Here is an 8,720-nt window from a genome sequence, read left to right on the forward strand (position 1 = left end):
ATGAAAGAATGGATTATGCCAAGTTTACATGGAGCAACCCAGCCAAAGCACATTCTCAGAATCAAATAAAATCCATCTGTTACAGGTAAGAATTGTTCCAAAATGTGCTGTATATATGAATACCAAATTAAAGTCAGTCTAAAACTTTACAGTTGAGTTGCTTGGAAAGCTTATCTTTGCTTTTCTCTCTGCTTTGTGATGAAAAACTTGAGGAATTTCTTTTGCAGCTTTGGGTTTTAATGCGCCACCTGCAGCGATCAGCCAACATCACAACGCTTTCAGAAGCAGCTTGAAGCAGCACGGACCATAAAACATAACTCTCTTTCACCTTTTTCGCTTTGTAGACACTTCATGGTTTTTGCTGACGTCCTTATCCATCTCTGCCTAATGGAGGATTTGAGACACTCCAGTTAACTTTTAGAGTCCATATTGTGCAAAGCTCTCAATTGAAGTAAGGGATTTTCATGACATGAGCTTATAAAGCACTTTTATTTTATTTTTATCCTCCATGCTCTTTTAAAAGAAATGACCTACCATTTCAACTCTAAAAATCTGATGTCTTGTTTTGCAGTTTTTCTTCTATTAGAAAAACATAAAAGAAAAGAAAAAGGCTTCTGTCTCTGAAGACACCTGGAAAAAATTCTTCTTTCCTTTCAGCAGCAACACAAATGTGAGGTTAATTCAAGATTATTCTGCAAGTGATCAACTTTTGGGTTAATAGGAAAATTACAACTTATGTAGGCCAACATGTTGAACTAGTCGTGGTTTGAGATGCAGATAAAATGTCTGGAAATGTTGACATTTTGACAGTGCAGTCAGTACTTAAACACAAATAATGTCCAAATTTATTTTAGAAAAAATTTTAGGAGCTCAGCTTGGGTTGCTAGGTGATGGGCAGAGTTCTGTTGGGGTTGCTAGGTGACAGGCAGAGTTTTGTTGGGGTTGCTAGGTGACGGGCAGAGTTCTGTTGGGGTTGCTAGGTGACGGGCAGAGTTTTGTTGGGGTTGCTAGGTGATGGGCAGAGTTTTGTTGGGGTTGCTAGGTGACGGGCAGAGTTCTGTTGGGGTTGCTAGGCAGCAGATAATTCCGGAGGTTTTTGTAGCTGCTCATTTTCCAGACGCCAAAAAAAAATTTACCTGTAGCCAAAAGACGGCTGGGTGTTTTTGTTTTTCTTAAGCACTTGAACTGTTTGTAGAGGAAAATGGAAGTACAAAGGTGTCCAAAATGTAAATTTTGCATAATCGGTCCCCTTTAACTGACAGCTTTTCTCTGTAAGAAGTACTTCACATCCCTTGAGTCCTGTAAGAAGTTGTGTAAAAGTTAATCAGTATGAAATAGGTCATGACATCTGCCAGGAGCTACACTTCCTCTTCCTGCCATCTGAACTCTTGAGTTCAGGTTGGACTCTAAGGGCTCCTGAAAGATCGTCCTGTTGAAACGCAGCTCAGATTTAGCGCCCTCTCTTCCTGCATTTTCTCTCTCTGTTTCTTGCGTCTCCTGCCATTAGCATGCAGCAGCTCTCCCTCCAGACCTCATCAGATGCAGCAGAGAGCTGTGATCAGAGGGTCTCCTGGTATTTTCTGTTCTCAGAGGGAGTAATTCAGCTCCTCACCGTCGGCTCTGTGGGGGGAAACAGAGCAAAACAACCTGAGGGGAATTTTTTACAGGAACAAGACTAGTGATTTTTTTTTAACAATTTGTTATTCTAGCTATAAATATTTCCTAATTTATTTGGAAGTGTTTCTTTAAGTTTACACTGTATTCTATGAATCAGTTATTGTTATATTTCTAAAATGTTTGTTGTTGTATATAAAGCTACAACCGTCACACATTTGATCAAAATTTGTTGTTTCCAGATTCATTTTCAAAAAGGTAAAATGTCTGAAAAACTAGTTGTTATTGAAATATTTGTCCTTTTTTATTAGTTTGTAACCCTGAGTTTGACTTATTTTTTTGAAAGAAATGAATAATTTTGTGGGAAATTCTGACATAAACTTGTTCAGCTAAAATTTTTATGTCTCATTAAAAGTGTTTTTGTTTTCACACATGCGGAATAAATGAAATAATTAAATTATACTCATCGGAGGGGAAACTTTGAGATAAACAGAGAAAATATTGAACATATTTCAGTTGAAAATATTGAAAATCTGTTTTTCCAATTTATTTTGTTCTGTTTTGGTTCAATTTCACTCAAAACAATCATATTTCCTGATCAAAGTTTTACCGGCCGTTATATTTTAACTATTCCACATCAATCTGACAGCATGTTGATGTGGTTCAAATCATACCTCAGCATCAGTTGTTCACGTCCTGCATAATGTAATATTTGAGTAAATGCATAGCGCAGCTCACTGGAATGATAATTAAATTAATGCCTACTTAAGGTTGGTGTCAAGTGTGCTGAATAAATGTGCTAAATGTTCCCCATCCTGTGTGAATGGAGCTGATTAATGCCTATTCATGCAAATGAAAAAGCAGCCATAAGTGATAAAAGAAGAGGCGTTGCTGGTGAAGGTGGGCAGGATAATTATGAGGAACCGAATCCTGATTAGTGATCTGATGAGACTGCAGCACTGCGGGCAGCAGTGATGCCGCTGCCTGATTACAAACGACATCCAAGACCTCTGTTGTCAGATTCTATCCATCATAATTGTTATGGAAAATTAGTCTGGAGGAGAACTTTGGCTCTTTCTGCTCCGTGTTCACAAAACAGTCAGTTTGTTTACAACCCAGCTTAACTGGAGAAGCAGAGGCTTTTTCTTGTGTTTATTGTTTTTGTTCTACAAGTTTTTTTGTTTTTATTAAAACCAATTATTTTCCTTCCTTCATATTTCTGTATTAATTGGATTGGGTTATCACACTGAATTATTGCAACACGAAAGAATGTAGAAAAGTGTAAGTTGTATTAGTTTTACAATCTGTAATTTATCACTGGCTTTTACCAAGTAAATTTTTAGTGTAGTTAAAGGGAACCTATTATGAAAAACTCACATTTTGAATATTTTTATACTTCAATTTTGTTTATAATGCTTTAAAAACACCCAGCTATGTTTTGGCTATAAGTTAATGTTTTTCTGGTGTCGTGAAAATGAGCCGTTTCAATATTTTCTGGAGTGTAATGCTGCAAATCAGCCGTTAGCTAGCAACCCTAGTGAAGCCCAGCCCGTTACCTAGCAACCCCAGTGAAGCCCAGCCCGTTACCTAGCAACCCCAGTGAAGCCCACTTCGTTACCTAGCAACCGCAATGAAGCCCATCCCGTTACCTAGCAACCCAAGCTGAGTTCCTGCACATTTGGTGATCTGGTTTATTGCTGCATGTGCTGTACAAGTGTTTTGTTGTTGACTTTCCATCCAGAAACCACTTGCTGCCTTCTTCTTGGTTGTGCAGGAGACTCTACTTCTGCTTTTTAAAGATGTACAGTTGTATAATTGCACATTGGTTTGTAACCATTGTCATGCACAAGAGTAAATGTTGAGTTTGAGTTCGTGGCCAGAAGCACCTTATTCAGATTTAAAGTGACGAGACGCCCCAAAACAGTCTAAAATCTGTCTAAGAATGATTGTGTTTAAAAAAAATTTAACAAACATGTTTTGTTTAGCTCAGAGATTTATCCTAACCTGTTCAAGGAAAAATAATAGCTGAATAAAACTTTATTTTAAATCCATTGTAATAACTCAAAATCAGTGTGTTTATATTAACATCTTAAAACTGTTCTTATCTAAAAGATGCCTTTTTTACTGACTGGTCTAAAATGTTGTAGCTTTGCCTCAAACCTGCTAAGATTGATTGTCTTCCAATAATTAAAGTGCGAAACTCCTCCTGCCTTGCAGCGTACATTCTCTCCTAACCTATTTATTCAAGGCATGTGAAATTCCATCATTTTCTTGTTAACAGAAAAGCTAATCAGCTCTCTGATTACATCTTCAGCTGCATACTAAGCTGCATATCAGCGATCAGGTGCATGCATAGCTTCAAAACAGCTCGTGTTTTATTAACATCCTGCATGAAAACAGATAGAAATCATCTTTCACCTCCAGCTTCAAGAGTTTCGATGAAAACTTGATGCAGCTTACAGAGAAACTGCATAAAACCAATAAAAGAAATGGTTTATTAGGTGTACTTTACTTTGTATTTAGTATCAGAGTTAATCACTTCTCCACAGTAAACTATCATACCAATAATAAACAATAACCAACAAAATACAATAAGATGCTGCTTATTATTTGCCGGTTTCACAACTAATTATGACATCATATAGCTCCTCCTGTCTTTAAAAAACATGTAAATCACCATAAATGTGTACAAAAACAGAAAATATTCCACGCTGTCTTCATTCCTCACAAAAAATAAAGCCAAAGAGAATAAAATGTTTAAAGACTAAATGCAATCTTCCTGATTCCATTGTATTTCTGAAGCCATGAAAGCCGAGACGGCTCATCAAGGAAAGCAAACAAAGGGTCATGCTGCTCAGAAATGCAGGAAACTTAAAATTAATCTCAAGTTTTCCTTTTTTTTAAACAGCTATTTAAGTAAAATTAATCAAATTCATAAATAATCTGATAATTTTTGCTAAATCTAAACAAACATTTTGTACTCAGTTGATGCAGAAAAAATGGAAAAACTGATAAACATTTTACAAGTCTTAATCACTAAACTGTCAACAGTTTATAATGCTGTTAGTATTCTGAACTAGAAAATAAGTAAATGTAATTCTTAACCAAACTAAATGGCATCTATCTAAATATATTGTAAAAGAATAAACAAAGTTAGAGATATAAAAAATGCATTTAAAAGATGAACAGTAAAAGTTTTGTTAAACTTGGAATAAGACAAAACCAATTTACAAGTAACTTTTCATCAAGATGTAGGAATTTGTTTTAAATCAATAACTCCTTAATATTGATTTTAAAAAGTACATGTTCCACTAGCAGATTATTTCACTTTGCGCTGTTACCTAGCAACCCCAGCCAAGTCCAGCCCGTCACCTAGCAATCCCAGCCAAGTCCAGCCCGTCACCTATCCACCCCAGTCAAGCCCAGCCCGTCACCTAGCAACCCCAGTTAAGTCCAGCCCGTCACCTAGCAACCCCAGCCAAGCCCAGCCCGTCACCTAGCAACCCCAGNAGCCAAGTCCAGCCTGTCACCTAGCAACCCCAGCCAAGCCCAGCCCATCACCTAGCAACCCCAGCCAAGTCCAGCCTGTCACCTAGCAACCCCAGTCAAGCCCAGCCCGTCACCTAGCAACCCCAGTCAAGCCCAGCCCGTTACCTAGCAACCCAGTTCTCGATCCACTGGCAGATTATTTCACTTCCAGCACAGGAAAAAGTTAAATAATCTGCCAGTTTAACAATATTTTCATCAAGGAATTATTTACTTAAAACTTTTCAGTTAATCTTTTTTATTTCAATTGTACTGAGATATTTGCACTAGAAGCTAGACCAAAAAAGAGTTTGTGTTTTTGCAGTGAGGATATTTTGCCTTTTTCCCTCTGTCTCTTTGTGAGAATCTCATATTTGTTGTCGGTTTTCTGAGTTTAAGTGTAAATTTTCATTCCAGCATTTTCATTATGAACTCTGCCTCTTTAGTGTCTCAGATAAATGGCAACACCAACACACCGTCTACAAAAAAATGATCTATTTGGTCTGTTCTGCCAAGTCCCTCATCCAGCAGGAGTCCAGACATTGATCACAGCTCCACTGATTATATCTTCAGATGCATTATGCAGAAGAAGCTCCATAAATAAAAGTGATTTGGTGGACACAAATCTGCAGAGCGCTCATGTTTTATTGATATTGTGCATGCAGATGGCGTTCAGCCCTCAGACCGCTCATCACCTCAGCTCATCTCTCAGAGTGTCACCAGGACCTCAGACTCACCTCTTCAATCTCAACTTGTTTTGACAAATAATAGGAGCTGGATTGGCTGTAGCAACATGCACTGCATGTGTGAGAGGCGCCAGGCTGTCATTCTGCAGCTTGTGATAAAACACAAAGTTCAAACAGAAACGCCACTTTAGGAGGAAATTTAAATCTTTGTCTCTTACATAATGTAAAAGTAGCATCAAATACATCGCAATAAATAATAAATCAATTAATCACATGATAAATTAAAACTGACTCATTAATTTCCACTTGCATAATTTATTGTTTTTCGTTGTTTCTACCAAAAATTAGATGATTAAAGTTTTCAGTCTGGTTCTTTAGTTTCAACTAAACCTTTTATTGAAGGACAATTTTTTCGTAGTGACTTTATAATTGATTTATTTGTTGTTTTATTTATTTTGTGTATTTCAAATGTCTTCCAGTTTCAGTGTGAAATGTTAATTTAAATTTAAAGTTTATTGATATTCTAGAAGGATTTTGAAACGGCTCTTTTTCCAAACACCAAAAAACATACAATTTTGGACTGTTTTTAGAAGCAGTGGAAACCAAAATGGAAGGGTAAAAATGTACAAAAGTGAGTTTTGTATAATGTTCCCTTTAAACAAGTAGATGGAAATGGTTTGTTGATTTGGTTCGGCTTCCGGGTTCAACAACTTGAGTCGATTGTCGTCCGTCTGTTTGACAAACAAACATCAGGTTTGGTTTTTTGTTTTGGTCTGCATCCTTCAGGCAGCATTAGGAAAAGCAGATTCTGTTATTTTTACAAAAACATGTTTAACATTTTTCAGTGAGGGAGTTTTCCAGGGCGAAATGATGAGAACCAGCTGGAAACAAACACCAAGGACTCAGAGAGCACTAAAATATTCTGACCAGGAAACAAACAGTACAAGGTTACATTCAGCGTTTTAACTGTACCAGACAATCATACATATTTTGGCATGAATAAGCACGTTAGAGTTGAGATTTTGTGCATTTCTGAACGGCACAAAGTTAAAAAACAAACACTTAGACAAGGTAGATCTTTGAGGAGACACACACATGTTTTCATGGCATTAAATTAAAAGCCAACAGTGAAAATGATTATCTGAGAATATTTCCCAAAGCTGTTGGCAATAACAGCGAGGCAATGAAATAACAGAGACTTACCATCTTTTCTGACATTCAGGTCGCAAGAAGAAAAAACAATTCTTACAATCAAAACATCATTTAAAACCAGCTGATGGCAAAGTTTATATCAAAAACAGCAGAAACCGTCAGGCTAACAGGAACTGAGACTAATTAACCCGAATGGAGGCAAAACAATAAAGGAAAAGCCTGAAACTGACATTAACCTGAAAAACACAAATATGAGGAATAATTGAAAGACGAAGCACAAAAATAAAGACACATAAAATATCAAGATGTCTGCTATTTTCTGATGGGGTAGTACGTCGATAGAGAAAAAAAACACAGCAGCTGCAGATTTCTGCCAAAAGATTTGAGAAAAAACAGGGAAATTTCTGAGCTTGGAAAGTTGAAATTTTGCTTGAAAAAACTGAAATTTTACATCAGTCTCAGAAATATTCTATAAAAAACTTGGAAATTTCTGAGTTTGATAAGTCAAAAATTTTCTTAACTTTAAAAGTCAGACATTTTTGAAATTTGAAACTCAGAAAATTTCTGAAAGCAAAGAAAAATTTCCAAACTTTTCCAACTTTTTTGATTTGTTATGTTTTTTGTTAGATTAATCCCAAAATGTTTGTTGTTGTCGTTTTTTTTTTTTTTAAATAAAATTTTTGACTTTTCAAAGTCAAAAATTTTCAAGTTTGTTTTCTGGAAATTTTATGAAAAATGTTTCGCTGAAAAAAATGTTTCTTCAATCTGCAATGGCCCTGGTACGTCGCGCTACAATTTAGTTTAGCCACAACTGCAGAAAATGTAAGAAGTTACTTTAGGTTTAACTTCACCCGTCTATATGTTTCAGTAATCGATTAATTGGTTTGTATAGATTAAAATAAACACATTTTTTCCTGCACCCTCCTGACTGGAGCTACAGTTTTAATGATTGTTATTCTATTCCTAAAACATTTTTTTTGCACCTGGACTCGTCTCTCCTCGCCTGGCATCTCGTCTGCAGCACCTCTCCTCTTGTAGATCTCAGTGGGAAAAGGACATAGGAGGAGTTCTGCTTCAAAGCTCTTATTCAAGCTTAATTATGCAGATTCCCTCATCTTATCTAATCGCTGAAGGTCTGGAGTGGAATAATTTGAATCACCAGAGACTTTAAAGCAATCAGCATATCAATGCATCGGCTGAGGTTTGTCACATACAGTGGCTGCGTTTCCATTACAGATGTGCGCAAAACTGTCGATATTCAGCTGATGCCAAAAAACACAATTTAGCAATTGTGGTGTTTCTATTAAATACGAAACTAAAATCACATGTGAATAAAGTCATTATCAGATCCTCCAACCACTTCCTGACATTGTCTTCTTTGTCGTTTCTGCCAGTCGCAACATCTGGTTGTTGATCATGTGACGCAAAAAATTGTTTCAGTGGAATAAAAACCATCTCATCCTATCACCAAAACTATTTATTGGAAATCGAGATTTTTTGTTTTGCTTTTTCAATTAGTCGTGCTTCCGTGAATTTATTTTCTAAATGTTAAATGCTTTTTTTCCCCAAAAATACTTTTAAATATTTATTACCTTTGTCATATTACGACCACAAAGTAAAATCTATTTATAAAAAATTCTAACCTAACCTGAGCAGATTTGTTAAATAGCAAAATAACCTGTTTTATTTACACACCACTCTCTTTTAGTTTACTATAAAGCCCATAGCTGGTAAATAAATATT

General features: G+C 36.2%; 1 long non-coding RNA gene across 1 annotated transcript; it reads right to left on the reverse strand.

Annotated features, from left to right (window-relative positions):
- Window positions 1-1,148: 1,148 nt before the first annotated feature.
- On the reverse strand, window positions 1,149-5,098 carry LOC107834862 (uncharacterized). Its single transcript, XR_001660688.1, has 2 exons — window positions 4,956-5,098; window positions 1,149-3,201 (listed from the first exon to the last, which is right to left on the reverse strand). It is a non-coding gene; the product is annotated as an uncharacterized LOC107834862 (long non-coding RNA).
- Between the last annotated feature and the right edge of the window lie 3,622 nt (window positions 5,099-8,720).

This window comes from Poecilia formosa, unplaced genomic scaffold (genome assembly GCF_000485575.1).
Source record: "Poecilia formosa unplaced genomic scaffold, Poecilia_formosa-5.1.2 Scaffold808, whole genome shotgun sequence".
Lineage (NCBI taxonomy): Eukaryota > Metazoa > Chordata > Actinopteri > Cyprinodontiformes > Poeciliidae > Poecilia > Poecilia formosa.